This window comes from Sorex araneus, chromosome 1 (assembly GCF_027595985.1).
Source record: "Sorex araneus isolate mSorAra2 chromosome 1, mSorAra2.pri, whole genome shotgun sequence".
In the NCBI taxonomy this organism is placed as follows: Eukaryota; Metazoa; Chordata; class Mammalia; order Eulipotyphla; family Soricidae; genus Sorex; species Sorex araneus.
The window spans coordinates 257,917,740-257,934,090 of NC_073302.1; the positions used below are offsets into that span (position 1 = coordinate 257,917,740).

Consider the following 16,351-nt stretch of genomic DNA (forward strand, 5'->3'; position numbering starts at 1 on the left):
ATTAAATATCTGATTTACTACTGCCAATGGATGCTTAATTTCCACACTAGAGGAAATAACATATCATATATCCTTTGATACTGTGGAATGTAGGATTTTAAAGTATAGTAAAGCAATTAAAATTGAAATCTTTTCCTACAAAAATGGAGGAAAAATAGCAACTTTTCTACATAAAGAATAATTAAAAGTAATTTATTTTACCTTATTTAATTTGTTAGTTTTTTCTCCTATCTTGCTGTCACTGGATTGGAACAATAGCACAGCAGGTAGGCCGTTTGCCTTGCACTCGGCCAACCCAGTTTCGATTCCTCAGCCCCTCTAGGAGAGCCCGGCAAGCTACCAAGAGTATCCCGTCTGCATGGCAGAACCTGGCAAGCTACCTGTGGCACATTTGATATGCCAAATATAGAGTAACAACAAGTCTCACCATGGAGACGTTACTGGTGCCCGCTTGAGAAAATCTATGAACAACAGGACGACAGTGCTAAGACAGTGCAGTGCTATCTTGCAGTCACTATTGTATTGGGAGCTATGCTTTGTGCTGGAGAGATAGTACAGTGGGCAAGACGCTTGTTTTGCCTACAGGTTATTTGGGTACAATTCGTGTTACCAAAAGTGATCTCTGATTACTACACTTGAGTCCCCCACCCCTTCCAAATAAATAAAGCAAAGTAAAAAACACAAATAAAAATCCCCTTTGTTTCTTTGTTGATAGACTTGCATTGAATCACTGGGACTGAGACTTTGACTCCTATAAATATCTTCTTTGCCATCTTCTGAGAGTACTGAGCCTCTGAGCCCCTAAGATACTTTAAAAATGGTAGTTTTAGACCCACAAATAAATATCAGAAGAAAGAATCATGCTGCAGAGACGCTTCCTCACTCTGTGCCAGGCTGAATTTACCTGGGGTGCCTCAAAGGGGGAGGGCAGGTGAAATCCTTCCACCTACCCCAAAATAACCCTGGCAGCTGCAAACACTAGAACCCAATTGGCACCATGCTCATAGACAATCTTTACAGTCTCAGGATGAGCCCCTCATGCATGAGAATGAAGGTGCTGAAAAAAAAAAAAAACAGGTATTCAGTTTTTGTAACTGAAACCTCCAGGCTAACATGGAGACTGGAATGGGCACCCTCCCCACATCTCCCTGTGCTTCTGGGTGCCTAGAAGTCATGCCCACATACAGCCTTTGGGCACCATAGAAGTTTATTAACTGGCACGATCCAGACACTCTCAAATAAATCGAGGAAGAGAGCAACATGCTATAGAGATGTCTTGGGAGCCCCAAATCACCATCCAATTAAAAATTTAGCTTCAGTTCTAGCACCTTATTTATAATTTAGAATTCCCAAAGTAGTAGCATACCACATTTGATTGGGTGTAAAGTAAAAGTCAACCTACCTTGATCAAATATATATATATAATATTTGATTAATGTATATATACATACACACACTAACACACACATATATATGTGTGTGTGTATATATATACACACACACACACACATATATATATGTATATATATATATATATATAGGCTGGAGCGATAGCACAGTGGGTAGGGCATTTGCCTTGCACCTGGGTTTGATTCCTCCATCCCCCTCAGAAAGCCCAGGAAGCTACTGAGAGTATCTCAACTTCATGGCAGAGCCTGGCAAGCTACCTGTGGCATATTCGATATGCCAAAAATAGTAACAAGTCTCACAATGGAGACATTACTGGTGCTCGCTTGAGCAAATCGATAAGCAATGGGATGACAGTGATACAGTTATACATATATGTGCATATATATATATATACACAGACACACACATACACACATATATGCATATATATGTATTAGCACACAAGACTCAACCTATAGCAACATGTTTGTGATCTCCCACCATGCATGACGCAGAATTTTATACACACATATAACTCTATATCAATCTTACTTCTGTATGCTTGACACCCCCATATCTTCACCAGAGAGATCTCTACAACAATCTAATAAAGGAAGTAATTAATTAAAAAAATGCTAGTGATCTCCTATACAGGAGCTTATTGACTCTAACATGAGAATAATTTTCACACACTTTCCCCTAAGGAAACCTCCTTTATGGATAATTGTTAGTGGATTACTCATAACAAGCAATATAAAATAAATTAGCATTTTCCTATGGGGCAGACTTGGAAGATGGTGGGAAAATTCTAAATAATGGTGGTGGGAAGTTGTAATGGTGGTGGGATGGATGTTGGAATATTGAATATAATACATTGTTGTGAACAGTTTTATAAAAATAAAACTTAAAAAAGAATGGTAGTTGTTATTTTTCTTGCAGTGCTATAAATAATAAAAGAAACTTTCTATGGTTGACAATTAATTTGATGACCATTTTGAATGATTAGTTTTTGTTTGCTAGATGAATAGAAAATGGTTTTTTTTTTGGTTTCTTTAAAGTATTTGGTTATAAATACTTTAGATTTTGTAAGCTATATTGGTTTGCAGAGTCTCCTACCACACACCTGGCTGTGTTCACCAGGGCCCTTCAGAGGGGGGCTGGTTGAGTTTCCCTCCCCGCCGAATGCCAAATACTGCCAAAACCCAGCTACAGCCATGCTCAAGGTCACTCTTCGTATGCTCAGATGGACCTACCACATGAAGGAACTAGCAGAGGAACCCAGGTTTTCGGGACCTGGGCCTGAAATCTCCAAGCCTGCTAGGGTTGAGACTGGGCTTCCTTCACCCAGGTCCCCCATTTTCCAGTAGCTTGGCAGCCACACCCACAAACTTCCCCAGGCTCCATGTAATCCCATATAATGCCCAAATCCAGAGACTACGAAACAAAACTTCTGGAAGCACCTAGCCGCATTCACATTCTGGCCATGCAACCTCTTATTGTCTAGTTCTCCCACTTGGAGAACTCGGCAAGCTACTGAGAGTATCCTGCCGGCACGGCAGAGCCTGGCAAGCTCCCCGTGGTGTGTTTGATATGCCAAAAACAGTAACAATGATGGGTCTGATTCCCCTGACCATGAAAGAGCCTCTGATGCGGCTCTGTCTGGAAGGATGAGTAAAGAGAGGCTGCTCAAATCTCTGGGCTAGGATAAATGGAGACATTACTGAACCCACTTTAAACAAATCGATGAGCAACGGGATGACAATGATACAGTGATATTGGTTTGGTCATAATATTGGTTTGGTCATAATACTCTAGTGTTGTGTCATTGTAATATGAAAGCAACCTCAGACATTAGGAAACTATATGAGTGAGTGAAGAGAAATAGATGTGTTCCAGTAAAAAAAAAAAAAATGCTGGGGGTTTGGGACACACCTGGAACACCTTACTTCTTTTTCCAGGGATTACTTATAACAATTCAAAGGACTACCTGTGGACCAGAATCAACTGTGTGGAAGGGAAGCTCCTTAATCTCAGTACTATCTCTTCCTTCTTGCCTATAAGTTGCTTGAAAAAGCTGACACTCCATAGACTGTAGTCTCAAACCAACTCTAAAATAGTTCTTGTCTTTTAATTTTATTTAAGGTTCATTTTATCATATGATTTAAAAAATTTTGGTGAACTTTTTTGTTAACATTGAATATGTATTTTTACTTCTTGATATTAATATTTTACTATGATTGTATAAAATTATAATTGTTTAATTTTTACATTAAAATTGGACTGATTATTGGTTTTTCAGGTGCCAAATATGAAGTCGAATATTATTGCAAATAATATATATAAATAATATAAATAATATATTGTATATTTGCAAATAACACAGTTCTATTTATTAACTATTGATACATTATCACATTGATATATGTATATACTGATACATCCTTACATAAGAATTTTATCTTTATATGTAATATAGTTGGTTTTTTTTATCAAATTACTATTTTATTTAATTATTATTAAAACATAATAAAATAGTTTTTATTTTTGAGTTTTATGAAATACTTTAATTCTAGTGTTTAACAAAATCCTTTGAGTCAAGAGATTGTATAGTACATCATAAATGATTTACCCTAACTAATAAATGCATCCATAAAAATTAGATTTTCATTTAAAACTTAATTTACTTGATGGATATCCAAAAGATGAACATCTTGTCTAAAATATTGTCTTCTTTTTATTTTTTATTTTATGTTATGAAAAATAACTACTACTTGATAGTAAAATAATTTTACTATATAAGACTAGTGAAGTGTGAAATAGTCACTAAATATCTTTTTATAGTTTATAGAAATCCTTAGTTGAAATGAATGTTTGCACGGGTATTAAGGTTGACTGTTCTCTTACTTTGACAATTTAAAAGTATTGATATTTAGCTGCCTATTTTTGAACAGAGAGTCTCTTGCCCGCATGCCTGGCTATCTCCCCCGGGGCCTCTCAGAGGGGATGGGCTCCAGCTTCCCTCCTCACCCCAAGCAGAGCTCCCGGCGGGCGAAGACCACTGGATTATACCCATATGATTTATTAATGCATGTTTAGTCCTCTAATCCTTGTAGTTAAGTTGTGTTTGGGGAGTATATTACAGAACTCAAAAATTTATCCTATGAGACAATATAAGCTATCTGAATTAAATTAATAAAGTTTTATGCTATAATATATAAACATTATGAAATTATCTGATGAGTACTAAAACTTCATGTTTACTTATTATTAATTCTATATATGTAAGAAATAATAGTAGCTTTCTTACCACAGGAAAATATCAGGTTAAGTCAGAATTTAAAAAGAAAATATTTTTAACGTTAAAACACCAATATGTAAAAACTAAATAAAATCTGTTTTATATGCACATATCTTTTACCTGGTTTTGTTTTTGAAAAAAAAACTGGCAAGAATATCAGCTGTGATTTGATCTTCAGGTGAATTTTGTCACAGAGTGGTTATTTCTACTATCTATTGTTGGCTTTGTGCTATTCAGCAAAAATGTTTTATAATAAAATAGACTTTTTCCTGAAGAAGCTGAGTCTCTGTTTCAGTGTCAATTCCTAGACTTATCCCAATTATCATGAAAGTATAAACTGCTGCAAACATAAGCATTGGGTGATAAATTCTTTGCTGACAATAGCTATCATCACTTTATAATAGTAACAAAAACAACAAAACACTGGTCTATTATTTTCAAAGGGAATGTTTAAAATCATTTCTTAACTACATTATTAAGAATTTTGAAGGTAATCAGTAGAGATAAATTTTTGTAGTGTGTTTATTCCTTAATCTACAGTCTTTAGGGATGTGGCAATTAAAATTTATCAACTACCTGTTGTGAAACCTGGATAACAAGATAATACAAGTAATTAGCCAGACTTTCACTACAGAAAGAGATTGTGTTTCTTGACATGTTTAAGTTAATAGAGTGAAGTTACGGTGATAGTATTCTGTTTCATTTCTCAGGACAATAAATATTCCTTTCTAATCCTGTTTATATCAGGATGAATTTCACAGGTTTACTTCAAGCTCTTATATATACAGATGACATGAAGCTTAGTTTGGATTAGCTCTCCCAAAGATCAATAATTTAAATTTCCATGTAGAAAAGATCTTTGTGCAGTGAACATTTGCATGTCTACTTTTTGTTTTTGTTATTTCCGAATCCGAATATTTTTTTAGCATGGTTGCCCTTTCTTTATTGTCCTCAGTTTGACCAAAATACAATTGATAAGGTTTTATTTTCTATTGTTCAGTAGTTTTTTGTTATTGGAAAAAAAAGGGGGCAACTAGTTGTAATGATGAAGGGAAATGATATCAATTTTTGGATAAGGAGAATATATGAGTGAAATAGCATTTATTATGATTTTACATATCCCTATACTTAAATGAGGTGCACAATAAGAAATAAGCTATATGGCAATGTTTTGCAGCTGTCCAGAAAGGGAAGGGGATGTCAATGTTTTCTCTTTTATGTAATCTTAACGTTCTTTCTTTCTGAGCTTATTATAATTGAACTTTTGATGTATTTGTTTTTCTCTTTCATATGTCTGGGATAAAGAAAGCAAAACTATGAAAGACAACTTGCTAATGAGTTTTTTTATTCTTTTAGATATTTTCCAGAGGATCTCATTCTTGCAAATAGATGGGGCTCTGTACTTCACCCCTGCATCCCAGTTTTGGAAGGAAGTAAAGGAACTTTTACAAGTAGGAAAAAAAATCCTACCAAGAGCATCTAAAATGAAATTAATTCATATATTCATAATTTACATATTATTATTTATTAAAATTTCAGCATTTTTCTACTTATGAATTTCTTTTAATATTTTACTGTAGAAATTTTGACCTTGTTTTACTATGTTCTATCTTTAAATCACATAGGCTTCCCCCAGAAACAGATTTTGCTAACTGATAGAACTTTATCACTTCATATTTTGTTTTGTTTTGTTCTGGGCTCACACTTACTGGTGATCAGACCTTTTCCTACCCCTGTGTTCAGGTATCATTTCTGGTGAGGCACAAAGGAACATAAAAGTTGCTAGGGATCGGCCCCAAGTCGGTGCTTGCAAACAAGTGCCCTACCTCCTCTACTATATCACCTCTAAATTCATTACTTAAACCATGGAAACACTGTATATTTACAGTGTTTATATGGACTTGCTTAGTATGGAGGTACAGGAAGATGTTCCCCCCATTCTCTGTCTTATTCAAAGGTTAGATAAATTCTTTTCAGATAGACAGGAGAGAGTACTACATTTAATATACATATGTAGACTTTTTTGCTTGTAAAATCTAAAGTAAATGGCATTTACGTTCTATGCTAAACTAGGGTTTTAAGAAAGAGGAAGGGATTTCATATGATGAGAAAGGGATACGTTTAATAAGACAAATTCTTGACTCCTGTTTCTGGACCTATATAAATTAAGATATGTTTCTCATGTTTAAATGGTTGTTTCTAGAACTATCCTTAAATCTAGGTGATCTGCATTCTTTAGTAATGATAAGAGTTTTTCCTGAAGTCCACTAACTGAACTTTGATCTAAGTTCTACATATCTAGGTGTCATTTATTTAAATGGTAACATTTATTAGACATTCACTAGAAAGGGTCTGAAACCCTAGACCTTTTGGAACCTATCAAAACCTTTTCATGAAAATCCTGGTTGCACAAATGTGAACATGGCTGACTTTATCTTCCTGGAGAAAGAAAATTAGTGATGATTAGATATTCTGGCGATATAGCACTTGAGTGAACTTAACGTGTGTTTTCAAGGAAAAATGTCACCTTGTGAAAACTTGTTTTTCTATAAATAGAATTAATATTAATTTGAAGGATTTTCTAAAGCTCTATTCATATTCAAAGCTGACTCAATTCTAAATTGCTGTTTGCTTGTGAACTCGATACAATGGCTTCTATATGATTTAACAAAAATCAAGAGAGATTTAGTTGAGTTTTACAAGTGCATGTTGAATGAATTTCTGCTCTATTTATTACCAACTTATTTGACAGAGCTGATACACATGAACACAGGCCCTAGTTTTATTTGTTGCATATAAAAGGAAAGTTTCTCAAATGAAAATCAGGCAAAGATTTATCTGTTTGCTAAACGCTGTCACACTCAAAAAATCAATCAGTCATTCCTGCACCATATGGATTTATTTGGTTATAAACAACAGGAAAAGAGCAGATTAGAAAATGCCTATCTCACAGTGAGATTCACATGAACCTCACCAAAAACTAACAAGCCACATACTCTAGCATATGTAAGAATTATTTTTTAATTCCACAAAGAAATATCATCACTTTACTGGAGATGCATTTATTAGCTCTATAGAAATGCAGTTTGTTAGCATGGATACATGGACACTTTTCTCTTAGACTACCAATGTTTATTTAATTTTCCCCCCAATTTTCTCCTTACACTTTATATAAGCATTGCTGTTTACAAACCTGTTTATGACGATTTGCATGAATGTTATATGCACTCAATATTCCAGCACCAATTCCCACCACCATTACACCTTCTCTCCACCATTGTTTCCATTTCCTCAACCGCCCCTTAAGTCTGCCGCCATAGCAAGCCCTCAATAATTTTTTGTAATATTTCTTGTTATTAATAATTTGCAAAGAGAATGATCACCAAAACGTTTCTTTAGAAGTGAGTTAGTAATTATTGTTGTATCTTATCTTGAAGCCATTATATCCTTACATAAAATATTACTAAAATTTTGTTGCAGTTTAATCCTTCTTTGCTTGCATTTTGTTAGTTGAGGTTGGTTACTTTCTATGCTACATCCCATACACCCTGATGTGCTACTAGTAGTTTATCAGTGTAGAGTTTAAGATGTCCCTCCAGGAAGTCCAAACTTCTGAATGGAGTGGTAGAGTTTGACTGATCTGCAGTCCCTGGGCTAATCCGCCTCCCTATGGGGTTGCCCCGGATGACTCAGCCTTGAGTGAGTGTCTGCCTAGAGTCTTCTGCCTAGACTACCAACATTTAGAGAATGTTTTATTTTTTTCAGATTTCTTACTTTTGATCAGGAATTTTCTCTGCATACATTCCACATCAAGTGAGTTTCATCTAGAATTCAGTAATCTTCTCCCTTGATACCAGAAAGATACTTTCTTGGATGTCCTCTGAGAGATTTAAGGAAAGATACATTGACTAGAAAAATGTTACCTTGCTATTACTTTGGATTAACAAGGGACATAAGAAAAAGGATCTGACATTCATTAGCTAAAGTTTGTCTTATTAAAATTGTAACTTTAGAGATTCTCTTGAAGTTCTAATCCAGACTCACTTCATTAGGCATGTTGTTTTCACAGAAGTATTTAATAAAAGTGTATATTTTTATAAATATATGAAGAATTAATATTGTGTTACAAGTTTAATTCCTATGAAATCAAAAGACAAACTATGTTGGCCTATTAGCTAAGCAATTGTTACTAGGATAAAACATTTTCACTTTGGGATGGTTAGCATTTAAAAGATTATGGAGAGTTGGCTTTGATTTTTTTTTTATTTTCTCCAACTGTCAGGAAGTCTTATCCCTTAGCAATGGATTAGAAAATGTGAGGAAGTATTGGCTCATGTAAGGAATTGAAAAAGTTAGACAAGTAACAATAGCACTGACAATAATGCAAATAGGCCAGATTTGGTTGTTTGTGAAGCTATCTCCTTAGAAGTCACTGTTTAAGATTCTCAGGAACATTGTGTTCAGGCCATTGGATAATAATCAGGAGTTTATGCTTTCTTTTGATGTTTCACATGAACCAAATATTCTATTACTTGAAATTTTGTGGCACACAGACTCCTCTTCAGTATTTGCAAGAATTTTTTTCAGTGAGATTAAAGATAATTTTTCTGAAGGCTTATTTCACAGTAATCAGATTTATGTCCTGTTGCTTAGAGTATTCCTTTCCCTGGAACATAGGGTCAAAATATTGCTTAGCTATAATATGACTATTTTTGAATGAAGCAGTCAAATCTCCATGATACTATAGTATGTATTCTTTGATTAAAATGAAAGGCTGTGGTAAGGTGAATTTAAGGATTATACAGTTACCATTTTGGTTGACAGCCTGACTTCCAAAATAATTTATATCTATGACTGTCAAGGACATTTTTAGTTCTTGATTGATGCCTTTGACAAAGGTATTTGGAAGGTTTCCACACATTTTGGTTAATTCACTTAAAAATATATATATATACATATAATTTCATTATTGAGAGAGCCTGGCAAGCTACCCGTGGTGTATTCATATGCCAAAACTAGTAACAATGATGGGTCTCATTCCCCTGACCCTGAAAGATCCTCCAATGCAGCACCGTTGGGAAGGACAAGTAAAGAGAGGCTGCTAAAATCTCAGAGTTAGGATGAACGGAGATGTTACTGGACCCACTCGAGCAAATTGTTAAGTAAAAAGAGGATTCTAAAATCTCAGGGCTAGGATGAATGGAGACATTACTGAGACTGCTCGAGAAAATCGAAGATCAATGGGATGATGATGATGATGATGATGATGATGATGATGATGATTTCATTAAAGTGCCACGATTTACAAAGTCATCAATGGTTTTAGATATAGAATGTTCTAACACAAATTCCACCCCCTGTGGCTCCACTGGTGTTCCCAACTTTCCTTTTATCCCCTTCTCCGCCCCTAACCTGCCACCTGATTTTAACAGAAGCATTGTTGTGTTTGACTAGATGATTGAGGAAGGTCAGTACAGTGAGAATTTTACAGAATTTCACAAAGGCACTCGCTCTTCAGATGAATAAAATGAAGATCACAGTGAAGTCTGAGAGGAGTTATACAGATAAGGATAAAATTTTATCTTTATTTAAAAAGAACTTTCATAGCAAAAGAACTTTCATAGCAAAAGAGGCAGTGATTTGTTTATAAAGGGATAAAAGTCAAAAACAACTTTCAGAGCAAAAGAACTTTCATAGCAAATGAGGCAGTGATTTGTTTATAAAGGGATAAAAGTCAAAAACAAACCTAAGTTCACTTCAAAAGATACAGACCGTTTATATCTACACTATGGGGTTAAATACAAACTGCACCTTCCAGAATCTAAATATTCCACCAGGCAATCTACAATGACCGTTTGTATGGATTCAAACGGTCAGTTCAAAGATCAGTCTTTGAACTGATCAGGCAAGACAGGTGCTTTCTGTAGCTTTATTAGTATTTCTTCCCTACCAATATTGATTCATGACAGATATCACTTTATTGTTGACATATGGCTTAATATATGCACTTCGGTTGGGAGTGGAAATTTTAATGTCTCTGGTAGAACTATGTTGTTCCCATATCCAAACTATAGTTTTAATCATACCAAAAGTTGCTCAATTTCCAGTCATGTCTTTTTTTTTTAATGGGTCCATATTTTGCTCCTGTCCAGCTAAATATTTTAGGTTATCTATTACAGAAATTTCTATTTGGATAATGACAGAAAGTGGCAACTATTGATTCATATAAGAGTAATAGTCCTCATGAAAACATAAGGGGATTTTTTCTTTAGTTTTAGGGAGTTAATTCTAGAAGACCAAGTAATCAAATAAAAATTAAGGCAGATAAGAAAAGTATAGCATCCCAAATTCTTGAATATAAAAGCAATTTATAAATTTGAATCCCCTAAGAGAAATCATGTGTTTTATATGACATTCAACTATAGTATTGCAGCACTGTCGTTCCATTGTTCATCAATTTGCTTGAGCAGGCACCAGTGATGTCTGCATTGTGAGATTTGTTACTGTTTTTGGCATATCAAAAATAAAAATATTTTGAAGCTTATCTACTATTAGTATATGTATTGTCAGTGTTATTCTTGGGTAGAGCACAAACCCATATGAACACATATATTTTGATTATTTTGGGCTGTTATAGCTAAAGGTAAAGTTACTTCATTCCATTGGAAGGTATGGATACAGGTATCTAGCACAATATTTACTAGTTTTCATTTTGAAATATGAACTATCAGTGAGACATGAGATATTGGCATTAAGGAATTTCATTGGTAAAAACAGGGAGGTAGGTGTGTCAAAATTTTCAGAAAAAATTCTAACACATGAAGTATAAAAATTGTTAAAAGGTGGTTCCACAAGCATTTTCTCAGTTGTATTAGAGAAAGGGTGTAACTTTTATGTGGGAGGGTTTATTTTGCTATTGTTATTGCTGTAAAAGCATGTGGTTCTCTGTGGTACCTCGGCTTTTCAGTGAGCACTGCCAGTTTGTATTCTGTGTTTAAAAAGGATTTTGATTCTTTATAAGACAAGCTCCCCGTGCCGTATTCATATGCCAAACCAGTAACAATGATGGGTCTCATTCCCCTGACCCTGAAAGATTCTCCAATGCAGCACAGTTGGGAAGGACGAGTAAAGAGAGGCTGCTAAAATCTCAGAGCTAGGATGAACGGAGATGTTACTGGACCCACTCGAGCAAATTGATGATCAACGGGATGATGATGGTGATGGTAATGATGATGATGATGATGATGATAAGGACTTTCACTATACCTTAAGACAAATGATCTTTGCAGTCTTTCTTTGAGATTATTCTAAAGTTGAAGAAACTTGTTTCATTACATTCAGATAAAAGCACACATGGTCTTCATTTACTTCTGCTTTTTTTTTTAAGAAAAAATGTCTCACGTCAGTCCATTAACAAGAATTACAAGCTAATCTCATAGACTCACATCAGAGGAAAACCTAAAATTTTTTCAAAAACAATTTTAAGCCTAGATTACAATATTAACAGGCTCATCAGGTTTTAATTTTATTCCAGTGATAGACTTAGGAAAAGCTTTGGGAATAGCTTGATGAAATTATTAGCATTTTTCCCTAATCTCTTGCTGAAAGCTTTGTTGTTTTTTCCTTGGTCTTTTACAAAATTTTTCCATCACACTAACTTCATCTGCTGTTTGATTTGGCTTCATCAATATCATATGAGTTAATTGATAATAGAATAAAAGCAGGTTGATAGTATTGTATAGCTATGTTAAATTCTTTAGCAAACGCATAAAAGTACTCAGTTACTTTTAGAATATCTTTACCTATGACTATAATTTTTCTTTAGTCTAAGGAACATAAGGGTTTTTCTGGATCTAAAGAAGGGTTAACTTTTGGAGGGATGGTTTTAAACAATTCAGATAAAGGGGGTTGGTGGCTAAGGAAAAATAATAGATTAATAATTTCCTCAGTTTGTCCAGACTTTAGACATTCCCTGATTCTGAGCTTTAAAATATGTATAAATCTTAAACATGTTTTGAGCCAGGGAGATAGATCAAAGGAACACATGATTTGCATGGAGACAGCTCAGGTTTCCATACTGGCACTACATGGTGCCATAGGGAAATGAGCTGTGGGAGTGGCAATCCCCCTTTAAACCAATGAGGATGGCCCCCAAACTATAAAATAATTGGGAAACACATGCCAGTTTTAGTGTCCATAGTATTTTTGAAGGATGGGGAGCCATTCCTTTTAACTGTCAAAGAAAATAATGTCCCTGTATTTCAGTATAAGTTTAGTTTGAACCAATTAGCAACAGGGATGGCCTAATCACAGAAAAAGACATTTGTAAACTCAAGAATGTCAATGAGTTCAGCACATTGTATTGCTTTTCCCCACTAACATTCTCCAGTACTTTTAATTTTTTTAATTTTTATTAGAGAATCTCTGTGATGTACCTTTATAAACTTATGAACTTTTTTGTTTGCATTTTACTCGTACAGTGATCATTTAACCATCCCTCCACCAGTGCCCATTCACCTCCACCAATGATCCCAGTATCCCTGTCACCACCCCCACCCCATCCCCCACCACCCCACCTTGCCTCTGTGGCAGGACATTACCTTTTGTTATCTCTCCTTTGGGGTGTTGTAGTTTGCAATAGAGGTATTGAGTGGACATCATATTCGTTCCATAGTCTACTTTCAGTTCACATCTTCCAACCCTAATGGGTCTTCCCGACATCCTTCACTTGGTGTTCCCTTCTATATCTGAGGTGCCTTTTCCCATATCATATGAGGCCAGTATCCAAGCTGTGGGGCAGACTTCCTAGTCCTTATCTCTACAACTCTTGGGTGTTAGTCTCCCACTATGTTATTTTATATTCCACCAATGAGTACGATGTATCTATGTCTGTCCCTCTCTTTCTGACTCATTTCACTTAACATGATACTTTCCATGTAGATCTACTTATATACAAATTTCATGACTTCACCTTTTTAACAGCTTCATAGTATTACATTGTATAGATGTACCAAAGTTTCGTTAATCAGTCATCTGTTTTGGGGCACTCTTTTTTTTCCAGATTTTGGCTATTATAAACAGTGCTGCAATGAACATAAAAATGCAGATGTCATTTCTACTATACCTTTTTGCCTTTCCAGGATATATTCCCAGGAGTGGTATTGCTGGGTCAAATGGGAGCTCAATTTCTAATTTTTTGAGAATCTTCCATATTGTTTTCCAAAAGGGCTGAACCAGTCGGCATTCCCACCAGCAGTGAAGAAGAGTCCCTTTCTCCCCACATTCGTGCCAACAGCGGTTGCTTTTGTTCTTTTGGATGTGGGCCAGTCTCTGTGGTGTGAAATGATATCTCATTTTTGTTTTAATCTGCATCTCCCTGATGATTAGTGACATAGAGCACTTTCTCATGTGTCTTTTAGCCATTCAAATTTCTTCTTTGAGAAAGTTTCCACCCCCCAGTTTTTGATGGGGTTGGGAGTTTTCTTCTTGTAGAGTTCAACCAGTGCCTTATATATCATTGATATCAACCCCTTATCCAATTGGGTGAATATTCTTTCTCATCATGTAGACTGTCTTTTTATTTTGGTCACTGTTTCTTTTGAGGTACAGAAGCTTCTTAGTTTAAGGTAGACCCATTTGTTTATCTCTGTTTTGAGTTGCTTGGCCAGTGGTGTGTTATCTTTGAAAATACCTTTAGCTTCAATGTCATGGAAGGTTTTGCTAACCTTGTTTTCCATATACCTTATGATTCTGGTCTGATGTTGAGAGCTTTAATCCACTTTGACCTGACTTTTATACATAGCGTTAAGTAGAGTTCTAAGCCCATTCTTTTGTATGTTGCTGTCCAGTTTTGCCAGCACTATTTGTTGAAGAGGCTTTCTTTGTTCCAATTCACATTTTTTGCTCCCTTATCAAAGATTAGATGATCATATATTTGAGGGTGTGTGTAAGGATATTCAACCCTGTTCCATTGGTCTGTGGCTCTGCCTTTGTTCCAATACCATGCTGTTTTAATTATTACCACTTTGTAGTATAGATTGAGGTTGGGGAGGGTGATTCCTCCCATATTCTTTTTCCTAAGAGTTGCTTTAGCTATTCGTGGGGGCTTATTGATCCATATGAATTTCAGGAATGTTCACTCCATTTCTTTGAAGAATGTCATGTGTATCCTTATAGGGATCGCATTGAATGTGTACAATGCTTTGGGGAGTATTGCCATTTTGACAATGTTAATTCTCCCAATCCATGAGCAGGGGATATCTTTCCATTTCCTCGTGTCCACTATAATTTCTTGAATTAGCGTTTTGTAGTTTCCTTTGTGCAGGTCCTTTACCTCCTTAGTTAAGCTAATTCTGAGGTACTTGATTTTCTGAGGCACGATTGTGAACAGGATTGCTTTTTTCATGTCACTTTCTTCTCTATAGTTATTTGCGTATAGGAAAGCCATGAACTTTTGGGTATTGATTTTATAGCCTGCAACTTTACTGGATAAGTCTATTGCTTCTAAGAGTTTCTTGGTAGTGGTTTTAGGGTTCTCTAAGTATAGTATTATATCATCTGAAAATAGTGAGAGCTTTATTTCTTCCTTTCCTACTTGAATGCCCTTAATACCTTTTTCTTGCCTAACTGTTATTACAAGTACTTCCAGTACTATATTGAACAGAAGTGGAGAGTGTGGGTATCCTTGTTGCGTCCCTGATATTAGAGGGAAGGTTCTTGGTGTTTCCCCATTGAGGAGGATGCTTTCCGTAGGCTTGTAGTAGATGGCTCTGACTATATTGAGGAAAGTCCCTTCTATACCCATTTTGGCCAAAGTTTTTATCATAACTGGGTGCTGGATCTTGTCAAAAGCTTTCTATGCATATATTGATATGATCATATGTTTCTTATCTTTTCTTTTTTTAATATTAAGGATTATGTTGATTGATTTCCGAATGTTAAACCATCCTTGCATTCCCGGGATGAATCCCACTTGGTCATGGTGTATGATCATTTTGATGAGTTGTTTGATGATTCTGTTTGCTAATATTTTGTTGAGAATCTTTGCATCCGTGTTCATCAGGGATATTGGCCTGTAGTTTTCTTTTTTTGTGGTGTCTTTGTTTGCTTTTGGTATTTGGGAGATATGAGCCTCCATAGAAAGTGTTTGAGAGGGTTTCTGTTTCTTCAATTTCCTGGAAAAGCTTGAGGAGAACTGGCAATATGTCCTCTGTAAATGTTTGGAAGAATTCACTAGTGAATCCATCTGGACCGGGGCTTTTGTTTTAGGGAAGATTTTGATTACCGTTTCAGTTTCCTTGATATTAATAGGACTGTTCAGGTATTCCAGGTCTTCTTGATTTAGCCTTGGGAGATTATAGGAATCCAGGAATTTATCCATTTCTTTTAGGTTCTCTTGTTTGGTAGCATGCAGATATTCACAGTAGTCTCTGATGATCTTTTGAATTTCTTTGGTTTCTGTTATGATATCCCCATTTTCATTTCTGATTTGGTTTATGAGGGTTCTCTCTTTCTTTCTTTGTGAGTTTTGCTAGTGGTTTATCAGTCTTATTTATTTTCTTGAAGAACCAGCTCTTGATTTCATTGATCTTTCGGGTTGTCTTCTGGGTTTCCATGTCATTAATTTCTGCACTAAGTTTTATTATCTCTTTCCTTCTTCCTGGT

The 16,351-nt window shown here is 35.4% G+C and overlaps 1 protein-coding gene across 1 annotated transcript in view; it reads left to right on the forward strand.

Annotated features, from left to right (window-relative positions):
• Positions 1-16,351, forward strand: part of LOC129402154 (meprin A subunit beta-like) — a 170,922-nt gene that overhangs the window by 96,745 nt on the left and 57,826 nt on the right. The window lies entirely within an intron of this gene.